Here is a 15,805-nt window from a genome sequence, read left to right as displayed (position 1 = left end):
TCTGAATCAATTTATTAACTTCCAAGAAATACAAATCATCGGACCTATACGGGTAATAGGGCCTACCAACAACCCGCTTGTACACAATCCTTTATAGATAAGAACACAGTAGCCCACAGTGTGTTGCATGCTGTATTCACACTCTGAAAATATAATGTGAAATCAAGTAAATTTGAGCATTCTTAACAATGTGAAACCAATTTTCACATGTGCACATATCCCACTAAGTGAGCACACTGTGAGCGTTCACTCTATGGAAATGTAAAGATTGTGAAATCATCGTCACAATGCTTAAATCTGGGCATTTCAAAAGTGTGAATCAAGATTTTACTAAGTCCACAGTGTAAATGAACACATACCAGGTAATAGTTTCCCTGTTCTGGCTGCTCATACTATCGAGGTGTACACAGTGTGTAGCTATCTTCATATGATTGAATTTGAGCATGTTCACAGTGTGGATCATATCTGTCCAAATAGACCGCCATGTGAACACACTGTGTGACGTAGCACGGATAGTGACAGCAATTAATGATGATGATGAAGATGATGATGATGATGAAGATGAAGATGATGAAGATAATGATGATGATGATGAAGATGATGATATGATGAAGATGATGATGATGATATGATGAAGATGATGATGATGATGATGAAGATGATGATGATGAAGATGATGATGATGATGATGATGATGACAACACCAATAACAACAACAACAATAATAATAATCATACAAATAATAATGATGATGATGATGGTGATGATGAAAGTAAATGTAACAACTTCAATAACGATAATAAGATTTTTAAAAGCAATTGATACAGCAAATCGGAATGCTCAATTCCCCCAAAGAAAACGAATGGTGATACTGAGACTTTGGCGATAGCAACTATGTAAATCGGGAATAAATTATAAATTACTATGGGAGAAAAAGGCATATTTTATTAAGATGCACGAAATATCACAGAGGCCTGCAGGGGAAATAGAATAACCACAGATTACATCAAACTCTAGCTTAATCAAAGGAAAATAGAGACCTATTCAAACAAACGAGGCACACGACCTTCCAAAATGCCAGCATCTAGATGACATCCAATTCCGTATATATGCATTTAATTTAGTTTAGTCCAGGACAAACAACGCCAGCCATAGAGTGATGCGTTTACACTCAGTTATCTATCCAAAATCTGTATCAACCATCCTCACTGATGTGTGAATGGAGAGTGTGTGTGTGTGTGTGTGTATGTATGGGTGAGAGGGTGGGTGTGTCTGATGAAGCGCGTGCGTGCGTGCGTGCATGTATGTTTAGTTTGTCGTGTGTGGACGCACCATAACAGGTTGTTACCACGCTATGTAGCTGCTATCGTCGGTGGATGTGAAATTCGTATTCTCGCTGCATGCACTTCAATTACTTGACTATATATACGGCTGGTTATAAAGCTGATACCACTCGTGTGGCTGTACATGGTCGCTTTCAGAAGGCTAAGAGAGGATTCGGTCAAAGGCGGTAATATTCTTTTTTTCTGTCATTTTAATGTTCATTTCAGAATTAAATCTAGATATTGCTTGATTGTAGATGAAAGCATTCTTGTTACGCATATCGGATTTCACATTCCGAGCAGTGTTTATACATCTTATATTTACCTTGGAGGATCTGAGGTTGTATCTGATCATGGTGATGTAGGCCTAAGTGATGTGCATATTGATGTAAGAAAGGGGAAGAATTTATTTAAATGGAAGTTAAGAACAGTAGTAATTAATGATACAAAGATCAAATTTAAATGATATATTTCGTATTATTTGAATATTTTTGTATGATTGTTTATTGCTCAAGATGTTTTAAAATTTGATTGTTGCATCCTTCTGATTTGGACTAAAATTATGGTAAATCTTAGAAATAATTTATGTTTGCTTGCTTGCCTGTTCTATTGTAGTTCCACAGTTTCTTTATTGAAACACGTTTTTCAAGCTGGGATAACAAAGTAATAAAGCAATTTCTTTGTTCTCACAAAATTATATTGAATGGGTAAAACATTAGTAAAATATTATATGGTATAGCGTCGATCGAATTTGAAGTAGAAAGGTGTCTATGAAGATAAGATTGTGGATGTAATTAATCGTCATGTATATACAAATGGGAGAGAGCGTAGCAGGTGTCTGAGCCTGACAACAAAATGTTCGCATCTTCTTACTTATTTTTTTTTTAGCAGAATAAAGGACTCTACGCTTCCATCGCCATTTTTTAATGAATATTGCGTGTACCGGAGATAGGATCATAGTGTGCAGTATACAACATTAATGAGTTGTTTGTACTTTCCATCAAGGCTTTAGTTCACTAATCACAATAGAGGCCCTGCCAGGGTTTCGTGACATCTGTGTTGATTGAATAGTGGCTCGCATCCAGTATTGAAGTTCATGATATGGCGTGCTGAACAACAAAAACACTGAAAACGCCTTGGGATAGAGATTTGAAAATTAAAGGGGCTGTATAAACATCGTATTATTATTCATTATTAATCAATCTCCATACTTCTGTAATGCTGGCATATAGTTTGGGGCGCTGGGGCATCGTCCCACCCCCCCCCCCCCCCTCCGCCCCGTATCCATAAATAAGAAAAAAGACCGGGAGAAGACGAAAAAAGAAAGGAAGTGACGTTTTATTTGTTTTTAAATATCATGTTAAAATCTGTCTCAAAATAAGATTTAATTCCAAAAGGCGTACAAGAATCTTTCAGGGAACATAGCATCAAATACAATGCAAAATTAGATTCAAAATGTTCAAAGTATGGTGTAGGTCTTTGTAAAAGTTCACAGTATTCGCGTTTTAGTTACAACTTGATGAGATTATTTCATTTTAGGATGAAACTAGCCTAACTGTGGTTGGTTTTAGATGATTTGATTAGAATAAGACAATTTTTTTACCAGAATCGAGTCAATTTCAGACTTTCATGTTTTTTTTCATCTCTTATATTTTGGCAACAGTTTCTTCAACTTGTCAAATTTAACTAGAGGACGAATACTTAGTCAAATCTGATAAAGACCAGAGCCCTATCTATCTATTTTTTTTTAAGTATTGAGATTCTATCGTCAGTCACCTCTCTCCTTTTTAACAAAAAAATATTTTAAGAATTAAAAAAACCATATTAATGAAGGACTTGTCCCAGTCTGCAGATCCGTCAGGATAGGTCTGATTTAATGTAGGGATGATACGAAAACTAAAATATTCAACAGCTATAAGAAGGTGCATTTAGCAGGCCATAAAATATGCATAATTCATCACAATCCGATCATAATGCATATATTGCTAATATGCTACTTCGTTAGCCGCAAATAATCAGAAGAGTGTAAAAACAAGATGTGGTTTTTACTTTACTCTTTTTTCAGAAAAATAAAACTGATATCAAGACGCTTCGAGATGTGCTTTCTCATGTGCAAAATTGAAGCGTATTCAAATACAATTTGGAATATTCCTAATTAATACCTATATCGAGGAGAAAATCACTTCTTGGTTTTACCATCATGAAAAAGATGTTATCCATTCGGCGATTAGGTCTATTGCTTTCTAATCCCTGATTGGATAGATTGTTGACAATATTCCTTCTAGATAGAACATAGTGTAATGAAGTGGTTTGTCCAGTGTTTTCACTATGGTAAGTGATTTTACGAACCGGCTCTCTGAAAGTCCGTGATTCACTCTGATTTGCCAAATTTCAGATTAAAAAAAATCGTGTATCATAATGGACTATGTGAAAATGTCATTTACACAGTAAAAATTCTGAAATTTAAGAGTGCAAATATAATTTCATTTTGTTGACACCTTGATATTGTGAGTGTACACAGCGTGTTCACGTAGTTGACTTTTTGAGGAAATATGGTTCACACGGTTACATACTCAAATTTCACAGTATGTGATTTTCACATTGTATTTTACCGTGTGAACACAGTATGTGTGACACTGTTTGATGATGATGTGTTCTTTCCAATATAACAAACTGTGTATGACACGACAATTGCTCCTGCGACATTTATTTCGGTCTTCATATCTCAGAGGGCATATATGTTTAGAGTTACAGTTGTAATAAAGTTTTTGGTTCAGAATAATATAAAGATAATGCTAAAAATTTATTTAGTTTTAAAAGTAGTAGTTTTCATGGGTTAACTTAACGTGCAGATTTTCAATCGAAACAATAAACGCAAATGTCATGGAACCATTTTGACAAATGGAAAGACATACAATAATTTGGCATAGTTTCCCCCCTCAGATGAATGAAATGAAAAAATAGGGCTATACGATTTGAATCAATTCAGTAACTTCCAAGAAACACAGAATAATCATCGGATCTCGACATTTGCCCCGGCGACAGTTGCTCCGATGTAAAATCTACACTTTAAGCCGAACATGAAACCTAACCTCCATAACTAAATAAACCATAATCCTTATCTTGACATTTTGAAATGGTCTATCCAACCATATCATGTTATTATCATTGCTGTTTGTAAGTTTTTTTGTATGTTACATTGTGTCTATATGATTTCGGAAATAAAACAAACCTTCGGTTAATGCCAACAACCTGTCTATACACGATTTCATGACTGCGGTATTTTATGGAAGTTAATAAATTGATTCAGAGATCTGAATCGTATAGCCCTACCTTTCTATCTTACATGTCTTATTTATCTGAGAGAAAAACTATGTCACATTATTAGGTCATCTTGCCATTTACCAAAATATATTACTACCACTCCCGAATCGATCCGTCTAAATATGAGGGAGTGAGCTATATTCTCGCCCTATTTCTGTTGTAGAATACTAGCTTTGGTATAAATAAATGTGATAAGAAAACATCATTAGACCTTTAAATTTATCACCTTTTTAACAAGTCATGATGAAAATCACGAATAATCTATAATCTGTTATTGATCAATGTGAATGAATTTGAATCGCTTTTGTTACCCGCCTTGAAGCATTCTATTGTGCAGTATTATTGTCTGTGAGGGGAGCCTTTATATCGTTAATGTATAATTTGTGTTGAAAATTGTTGTTCCCGGAATTCAATGAATGGAGGAATTGTATAGACGTACAGAAATTATTATGGATTCAATTAGTATCCCTTTAGGGGCAGCATAAGGTGGTTTCAGACCGCTTTGAAGTTTGTCAGTTCCAGGTATTTTCTGTTGGGGAAATTTACCCTGATCAGAAAATTCTAGGTAATATTGGCAATGTGAAAGCAAATTACGCGTTATCTCCCGAATAGAAAATACCCACAATTATTTTACTTTACATTTTAGAAATAAATATGAGATAATGAGAGCATTCTTTTTTATCATGTCCATGTTCAGTTCCTAGAAGTATTATGCTTAGGGATAAGCCGACAAGTTGATCCTCTCAAAATTTCATCTGAATCTTTACAAAAAATAAATAAACTATTCCATAATATTGAAGGAAATTCATGCTTAAACCTTTGATTCGAATGTCAAGAGAAATAAATCATTTTTATTCAAAATATGAAAGCACATCCATTCGTTTCTTTCATAGACCCAAAGACATAGAATTAAAAATTGCGATAAGATCATAGTTTGCGGGTACACCTAAAAGATTCAAATGTGCTTATTATTTCGCAGCTGTCGCTGCATGTATCAATATAAAGTCCCTGTTCCATGGCAACTGAGAGATGTATTGAATTATTGATTTCATTTCGTGTCTTTTTACTTCGGAGCATCCATTGGTTCAGGCTAATTAGTAAAAGTCATTAAAATATTGTCGATTCCTAGTTTGTCTGGGCAGATTGAGTGTAAGATAAATACCAACGAACCGAACCTATATAAATTCTCTATTCCTATCAGTATACATGCCAACATCTTTAGGATGCAAAACGAGTATCTGTAGAAGAAGCGATGAATAAAAACTGACATGTCATAAACTGTAGGCAAGCGGGAGCCAATTACACTTTTAATCTTATAAAAAATATTCATCGTTTTTATATGTTTTCATATGTCATGATTTTCTAAATACAAGGCTAAAATGAATCTTTTTAACTAATGGAAAAGGAAATTATTGACATATTCGGTATTCTTTAGGTTTGATTTAAAGAATGCAGTTGTGAATGGTATATTACTTCTGCATAAATCGCATAAATATTATGACGCATGTAAAGAGCAAAGTTTTAAATTTGATATTAAGTGTAGCTTTCAGAGTACATAATGATTTATTTTTAAAAAAATGTACACTTTATAACTGAAAAGGAATTTGCAAAATTTAACAAAACTTATAAAACCTAGCAAATTTTATCTTCTTTATTTTTATTTTTTTGGTGACGAGTTTAAAAAGGTGTTTAAAATATTGTTGAACTTTAACTCTTGTAACAACAATCATAGTATTTTTGTGATAGTATGCTCGAATGATGTGCAAAATCGGCACACCAATAGTAATACTTCTAGATGAACATTAACATATTTTTTTAGGGTGGGTGGGGTCGAAAGATAGTGATTATAGTGGCTTAAAGATTGTGCACTCAATATAAATTAATGACCCCAGCATGTTTGTGGTGTGATCAGGTTTTTAAAAGTTTTTTTTTTTTAGAAATGTTTTATCATATATACGCTATCCCCCAAGCCTTGAAAGGTTTCACTTATGATGGGACGTGTTTCCTAAGCTTCTTGTTTTCTATTTCCCATTACTTCGGGTAGATTCAGTCTTTGCAGATTTAGCGCAAAATGATAACTCATTAAAAATATAATATGGATGAACATAAAGTATTTCCACTATCACTATATGAGTCATCTAGGTTTAGATTTCGATTTTGTTATAGGGACAGTTGCTCAAAATTACAGTTTAAAATATTATTTTTTTCACTCAGTCTAAGAAATTAATCAAAGAATCCCGTCCGTTGATAACTGAGCTGATTATTGGGTGCGTGGATTTAATAAAATAAGAAATGGAAACAGCGAACAAATGAAACTGAAGGACCTAGGTCACATTTAGATCGAAATTTCGCGAAAACTTGCAATACAAATAAAATTATTTTGAAGAAAAATTATAGATAAGCCCCGCCTCAGCTACAATGCGTAAGGCTACATGCATTCGTTGTTAACCTTCGGTTAATTTCCTTTCAATTATCTGATTTAATTTCAGTCCTTTTGTTAATGGATATAGATTATGAAAAGTAATTAAAAAGCCATCATCTATTCACATCAACCTCGCTGTGGGCCTCGCCGCTCCCTCCTGCATTGCAGTTATCAAAATGGTCTTTTGTAAACGACTGCTAGAATATTGATAAGGTTCGTAAATAAATAAAAACAAATAATAAGCCGTCTCTCTTGATTAAGTAGGGTCCATGTTTTAACCTTAAGACTTGATTGAATCAGCGGATAGAAGTTCATGTCTAAATGTTTGGTTTGAGTTTTCATTCATTTTTTGTGCAAGAATATACTCATCGGGGCAAGACGACATAAAGCAGGTGACGTCATTTTGTTTTTACTCCATCAAGTGCACGGGGGAATCTCGCTCTACATGCATGACCCAAACTTCTTTTTTTATATATACTTCTATTTCATAGCATTTCCATTTTCTTCATCACTGAGTTGAAATAGTGGTTGATTAATGGGTTATCTAAACTTCTCTTTTACTGTTTTGTTTGTTTACTGTATATCTGATAAGCGTCTCATTTGAAGCTATTTAACTAATGAATATTTCCAATGACAACTATTATTGAATTAAATTTCATTCCATTGCTTTGTTCGTTAAAACACAACATTAAATTCAGCTGAGGAGGATATTGCCAGCTTTATAGAATAGCAATCAACGTATAAAAATTAAGACCAAATTCAATTCGAAAATTATAATACACGTCCTTTAGTTTAAAAATGTAATCAATCAAAACTTTGCCCAATTTGTAATATTAACATGACAGGATTATTGTGGAGGGTTTTTTATTAACCCTGAATTGCAACTATAGTCAAGTCAAATATGGTAATAATTTTTTTGCAAATATTTAAGGTAAATGGGTGCGGAAAACAATTGAGATTCACAATTGAGATTCACAATGATTATTGTAGTGGGTTGGGCTGGTAATGATAATGATAAAAACAGAATTGAAATATATATCAGAGAAGCTCTATCCCCCCCCCCCCCCGATTCAAATTTAGGCTTATATTCGACTGCATGAAAATAATAATAATGCAAAGCAAGCCTTTAAACCTGTGATATAAGAAACTTGGAAGGCGATTTGTCTGTGAATAGCAGTGACAAAATAATTCTTATTTGCACGACAACAAAAATATGTAAAACCCATTTAGTTTACTGGAAGAAAAGACATTTACATTGGAAATGTTTCAACAAAATGCTTTATCACAATGTTTTATTGACATTACTAAGAAGAATTGACCATGTCTTGTTTGAATGAGCACATTTTGTACTTCATTACAACAATTATTATGTTATTTTGCATCCGTCAACACTGTGATTTTATTGTTATTTTGGCATAATCATTCAATCCTGTGACATTTTGATAGGCGTCTAGTTGACCTTTTACGCTATATCATCTGCATTGGAGGAGCAACTTTATTTAAAGGGGTGGCCATGGCTGAAAAATATTTATATCTAAATAATTAAAGTAAATTCACAGAGCAAAATGCTGAAAATTTGAAAATCGGATAACAAAAGACCAAGTTATTGAATTTTACATTTATAAATATTTTGTGAAAACAGTTATGTGCACATCGTCATGAATATTCATTAGATGGGCCGATGATGTCATATCCATACTTTCGCTTTTCTTATGTTATGTCATGAAATCATTGATTGTTTAATTTTTGTCATACATGTGTAAATAGTGTGTCTCCATTATGATGAAATAAGTTGCGGCAATAAATAACTGATGCACTTATATCAGTTGTCAAACCAATTATTTTAGTTCTTGGTAGAAAAATTTCAATAAACCTAATTTCATATAACAAAATACAAAAGAACAAGTGGGGATATGACATCATCAGCCCACCTAATGAATATTCATGAAGACATTTGTAGAATTGTTTCTCCGGATTAATGCAAGTTTTTAAAATTCAATAACTTCGTCATTTGTTATCAGATTTTGATCAAATTTTTAGCAGTTTGCTCTGTAAATTTTGCTCCATTTATAAAGACATAAATATCTCCAGCCTGGACCATCCCTTTAATAGATGGTAATCAGAGGGTCATGTAACAGTCTAAGTAAATTAAGTTCTAAGCCGTTTGATTTATGCAATTTTTTTCGGGTGATGCTTGCTTGTTACGTCCATCTTTCTATGAATTTCATGTTTCACTTCACCTTACTTCTGTATCTTGAATTTTAAGCACAAACATCGGTACTGAATAAGGGCTTGTAAGATTGATTGAAGAAAAGTGTTGACGCTCCATGATGTAAATTGAATTATGTTTTCACAATGACAGGAAAGGGGGATGTCGTGTTGTATCGTTAGAGCTGCCAAGACTCTTGGATGATAATGTTATTAGCTTACAAACTAGCCAAGACGAGCCGATATTCAATATACCAGTCTAAATTCTCTTTTTCGATCGTCTTAAGGCAAGCTGCATTAAAAATTAGTTCTAGTACATGGAATGAACGCAAGGTAAATTTATGTTAAGCCAAGCGCACACTACTAGTATGCGATTTATTGGTATCCGAATTTCAAAGAAATTGTAATAATATTTGATATGAACATTTCAACAAATAAAATCTTAGCGATCAGAGTTCCGAATAGAGCTAGGAGCCTAGGACTACTGAAATCGAAATTCAGTCTAGTTCGAGCCTTCCTGTAGGATTACAAGCATTTCGATTCCAAATCGTAATGACCATGATGAAGTCATGAACGTTATCGACTGCGACCTGAAGCCGATTTGGACTTCATTCCGACCTTGCCGCAAAACATAGTTATAATTTATTATTCCTAACATTATGCCGAACTTAAAAATAACAACTAATTTTACTTCTTAGAACTTTCATATTTAATGTCAAATTCTCTTTATTAAAAAGGGCTTTATTATGATTTGAAGAACACAAGCTAAAGGACCCTTACGGCACGAGCCAAGAAACTCGTCATTACTACTTAAAGCATTTGACAGATTCAAATAGCAATATTCCACCAGGCGCGAATCTGTGATTTCTCAAAATCATGGGATGGGGTTCATAATTTGTTTTTCTTCTTTAGGTTTTATTTCCATGACATGCAGGCGAAAAAGGTTTATCCTATTTTTTAAAATTATAATTATAATTTGAAAATATGAATTTGGCACAGGTTTGTTGTTTACTAGCAGGTGTAAAGATAACAGTGCAGGCAGGATGATAATAATCATAATGCAGGGTTATTTTGTATAGCCTACATATCCACCTTGTGAGGTGCTCAAGGCTTTCCTATATTACCCTGGCTGAGCTAGTAGGCTACCCATTACGGTGCTCATGGCTTTTTATGACGGTTTTTTTATCATTATTACAATCAATGTTTTCCCATCCTTGACGGCTCATGAGTATGATGAGCGTAGAATATAGGTATACATTTCTATGTAAAATGACTTGCACTCTGATGTTAGATGATGCAGTCGCTATGGGCATGGTATGGTGAATATATTCATAATAATTATGAATATATGAACAGATGGTGAATCTATCGATCGAGGCTGATGATAATTCAACGGTTCTTCTTACAATCGAGGAAAGGCAATGGGAAGGTGTATTCGTACAGGCGAGCTACATAATATTACAGGTGTATGTTAAAAGCCTCGTGGAAAGACTGTTGGTCCCGTCCCGAGTGAGTAGGTCATTGGTTCGACACTACCCGTGTCAATGATGCTAAACCGTGTTCCACAGTGGCGTACAGCAGATGGAGGAGCTTGGTGGCGCTTGTCCCCCCAAAACATTACATGACCAAGAAAAATGAGAGCAGGAAAGAGAGAAGGGGAAATATGATACCATTATAATGTTAAAATCTATCACAAAATTGGATTTTGTAATACGAAAATTAATGTCGATTTTTTGCTCGCTCGCAAGTTTTTATAAATTTTGCACCATATACGCCAAAATAATGTTGCCCTTCAAAATGTTGGCTCATTACGCCACAGAGGCCTGTTGCATAAAACTTTTTACTTAAGAAAACTCTGGTAAAAACTGAAAACTAGGTTAGTCTTATTTCTGCCATTGACTTTAACACAGGGCAAAAACTCCGGTAAAAACAACCTGAGTTTTCTCAGGTAAAAAGTTTTATGCAACGTGCCCCTGGTGTTCCAGTCCCCCCCCCCCTCGGCTCCATCCCCTCCCACTCGCAGATTCTAGTCTCCATAAAAACATCTTTAGGCAAGATATTCAAACATTTTACATTCCCAATCCGACAATACATCCACCAAAGCTTGTGTTTTTTTCAATGTAATATGTACTAATTCCAAACAATACATTGCCACCTTTCAACTCTATCAATGCGAGACACGTTTACCAATTCTAGTCACGAATGTAGTCATCTATTCAGCTTGTCTCGTATGTTATTTTTTTCATTAAATGTCAAAATGTTGAAAATGCTTCAGTGAAATCCTGCTTATTTTAATGTCTTTTGTATGATCATGTACGAACTCTTTCGTCCTAAAAAAATCCCCACAAAATAGCCCCCACCCAGCCCCCTCCCTTCTCCCCAGAACTGATATTCTATGCTTGGGCCTATAATAAAACCTGCCGTACTTCCAATACCTTATCCCCTTTCATCATACATGATCATATTCGACTATTCGCCTCTACGACTGACCTTATTAACTAAATAAACAATTTTAATATCGTTCTAAGCATAGCTGCACCTCCTTGAAATTGGCCGAGATTGTCATATAATTCAAATATTTTGTCAATACTTCAGAGGGTTACCAAGATCCGTATCTCCATAAACTCTGCCCATCCCTTGAAATATACCATCCATCATTGCCCCAGTCACATCAACCAACTCGACTCTAGACCGAGCAAAGCTATTACACGGCAAAAACTTCGGTGTTGATTTAACACCAGCCTGGAATCTATATTTCCACACCAGAGAAGTATTGAAACAACACCAGTTTGGAATCAAACCGATGCTGTTTTGATACTGATTGGTGTTGTATAAACACCTATCTGGTGTTAGACCAAAACGAAACTGGTGTTGTTTAACACTTCTCTGGTGTGGACATATATAGATTCCGGGCTGGTGTTAAATCAACACCCGAGTTTTTACAGTGTATGTTATAACCAATGACATATCATCGGTCAATCTGGAGTTGGTTCAGCCGATGTGAATGTGTATTTGATGGATGTGGGAATAGCGTTAATGATTAACAGTACCATGGGGTAGTATATTGGTCATTCAATCCAAATTGTTTTGGTACATACCAAAAGATTCCCTATACTCTTCAAAATGTTTGGATCAAATAATCAGTGTGTTGTTGAATGAATTGTATTAGACTGAGAAAACAAAATGGTCAAAGTTAACCAAATCATTGTTAGAATGTACCAATTACAAATACTTATTCAATGCAGGATGGAGATATTTTGTTTAAATAAATGCATTAAGTGCTCTTCTGGAAAGGTATCTCCTTAGATATGAGTAGATTTTCTTAAGAATGGCACTAATCGTTATAGAATAAGATAAAGAATAAAGAAGTTAGTTGAATGGCTCGATAATGAATATAATAATAATAATGAATTGCCATTTTCAATACTCTTTTTAGTTTCTAAGTGTTTTTTCATCAATATTTAGATTGGGTTTTCAAACCACCCATATTGTTCAAACAGCAGATAATATGTGTATCTCGCGGAAAAGTCGATATAGAAACATTAATTGATATTATTATTTCCAGTTGCACGTGGCATACACACCTTACCGCCAAATTCTTTGCAGCAGATTGTCAAAGTATACAAGTTTTTATTTTCTCTCTGTGTCTGTCCAATCGTCTTTTTGTGGTTATTGATCAAAATGATCATGTCGGACTGATATTTATCTCTTATTGACTTAGTTGGGTGATTACTTGTTTGGATACGAGATGTAGAATTTATTGACACTAAGGCTGCGTTTATGCGACCTCGACCCAGAATCATGATTTGAATCATGATTTGAATCATGATTCAAAACAGCAGCATGAATCACGATCCGACAGAATCAGCGTTTATACGACCATCTTTCTAAAGCTGTTTCTCCCTGAATTCGGGCCGATCCAGTGCGCATCACAGTGCGCAGTTTGACCCAGGAAGTATAGGTCAACATTTTCGCACGTGTTTCTAACTTCACGTCGGCTGCTAGATTTTTGCTGCCGCCGGAGCTAACGCGCGATCGTTTGTGCAAGTGCAACGCTTACTCGGCTTCCGAAAAATAAATCTTTTACTTCCAGAATTCCGTGTATTGTACCTCGTATTGTTTTTGATCGGGAACCAGAAGGGGTCATCATCCTCCCTCCCACCTTCCGATCGATTTTTCTTGTCTATGATGGTCCTGTACTGGGCACGAATTCTGTTAATTTTGTCTCGACAGGCGGTGCCACATCTCCGTTGAAATCCCTCCCTCGCAAGCGCCGCTGAAAGGGATCGTCTTATTTCTGTGAAACCCGGTAAGGGATGCTTGTGCTTCAGGCTGAGCCCAAAGCACAAGCAGAGCCCTGAGTTCATCGTCAGTCCAATTTGTGCCTTTGGAACTTGAAGAAATGATTGATGAAAACAATGAAATATAGAAATGACGCTACAGTACAACCCCGGGGGTACAATACAGATGATAATTCCTAAATGCTGGCAATACTGCTACACGAAAATTAACCTGCACGAAACACAGCGCGCGCCTTTGAGTCGAACCCGGAAGAAGCACGACACAATGACGTCATAGAATCATGATTCAAATCACGATATCGTTTATACGACCATTTTCGTTCGTGATTCTACAGAAACGTCTTTCCAAACGCCCTTTTTTTCGTGTTTCATGTTTGTGATTCTAATCATGATTATATTCAATTTCGACTAAACGCAATCGTGATTCTGCAGAATCGTGATTTGAATCATGATTCTAATCATGATTCTAGGGTAAAAAAGTGTCGAATAAACGCACCCTAAGTAAACTTGCTTAGCGACTGATGACGGACGGGCGTGGGATTACCAGAGGAAATAAAAGAAAGATAAGTCTCGCTCTACATATCATTCATAAATCCAGAGAAGGACTACTCAAGACCGTTCAGGTGAATATTCTTTTAAAACTAGGTCGTTATTTCAACGATATACCTTTATTTACTAACTTAGATGTATATATTCATTTATTTCATCTTATCTTTCGATTTACTGGATAAAATTTGAATGAATTTTCTTTCTTATTAATTCTTAAGCATTAGCATGAAGTTGCGTATTGATTCGAAACACGTCACTGGATTTCTGGTATTGACCTATCTTAATTCAATTTGTTATCTTCGTCGGTGACATGGTGATATATGCAAAATTTAACATCAAAACGTGAATACGGTGCATTTCATTATCTGATTTGATGTATTTTCGTTTAAAAAATTGTATTCTATCACATTTGTTGTATCTGTCAACTGAGTCGAAACGTCTGACCAACTAACATGACTAAGCACTCGCATATTATCATAATATATACATTATACGATATAAATTATATTAATCGAATGTTAAAATCATGAGAGAATCTATGTGTCAGAAAAAAATCATATCGCTGATGTTTTGGGCCCTATATCCTGAAACCCCTTGAAACACACACACGTATGTGTTTATATCTATAGTCAAGAGTTATGAAAAAAAAATCATTCACCTTGAGGAAAATATATTGACTAGGTTGACTGAATTATTGATTGGGAAACGTTTAACCTTTCAGTGTATAATCGTGTTGAATTTATTTTTATAAACCTTTATAGCTTGATCTCCAGAACTATTGATGCGTCAGATTAGATAGTCAGCTTGCAAGGTCTTCTATTGTCCTTAAAACGAATTAATGTTGCATTGATTTCACTTCATCAGTGAATAACAATTCAGTTTTTGCTATGTTGCATCTGTGTAAATGTGCTAAATTAAATGTGAAGCCAATGTCTATTCTATTTCCTTATAATTACATATGTCTTTCTCCGTGGATTCTTTTAAGTACATTGTTCTGATATATTCAAATTTGTAATTTTAACTTTATCATTTATAGATGCATCTTACCTGTATTTGCTGATGTGGTTTACGGTACACCATGTGGAGTGTTATAGAAACAGTGGATAGAAGAAGAGAAGAAGTGGATAGGTGAGAAAGTGGAGATTTGAGAGTAGAGTATTCTTTCTTGAAAATAGTCCTGAAAAGGACTGTAAACCAGAAGGAATGTTGAGTGAGAACAGCTTGAGTAGTAGAGCTGATGAGGAGGAGATGCTGGCTTGAGTCGGCGAGTACAGATGATGAGTAGTAGAGAGACTCGACGTTTCGGACAGGTTGACTGTCCGTCTTCAGCTCTACTACTCAAACTGTTCTCACTCAACATTCCTTCTGGTTTACAGTCCTTTTCAGGACTATTTTCAAGAAAGAATACTCTACTCTCAAATCTCCACTTTCTCACCTATCCACTTCTTCTCTTCTTCTATCCACTGTTTCTATAACACTCCACATGGTGTACCGTAAACCACATCAGCAATTGTACATGCCACCATGCAAACCTTCAAACAACATCTTACCTGTATTTATTACTATTTTTTTTTTGGGGGGGGTGCATTATCATATTCTTGTAATTGTTTTCATACTGAGTGATTATTGATATTCTCGATATTATAAGGCCTATCATGTTCATTGATACTGATTACATT

The 15,805-nt window shown here is 34.9% G+C and overlaps 1 protein-coding gene across 2 annotated transcripts in view; it reads left to right on the top strand.

The window, feature by feature from the left end:
* The first annotated feature begins 1,340 nt into the window (after positions 1 to 1,340).
* The window catches only part of LOC121428670, a 27,647-nt gene continuing 13,182 nt past the window's right edge, over positions 1,341 to 15,805 (top strand). The window contains exon 1 of one of the 2 annotated variants that reach the window (XM_041625460.1): positions 1,341 to 1,510. The gene's annotated coding sequence lies outside the window, so the exon portion shown is untranslated. Of the gene's footprint in view, positions 1,511 to 14,100; positions 14,201 to 15,805 lie in introns of those variants that run through there. The other variant, XM_041625461.1, reaches the window with a different exon arrangement.

The sequence above is a fragment of the Lytechinus variegatus genome, chromosome 15 (assembly GCF_018143015.1).
Source record: "Lytechinus variegatus isolate NC3 chromosome 15, Lvar_3.0, whole genome shotgun sequence".
Classification (NCBI taxonomy): Eukaryota; Metazoa; Echinodermata; class Echinoidea; order Temnopleuroida; family Toxopneustidae; genus Lytechinus; species Lytechinus variegatus.
Note: the sequence above shows the minus strand (reverse complement) of the source record. Positions and strands in the feature narration are given on the sequence as shown.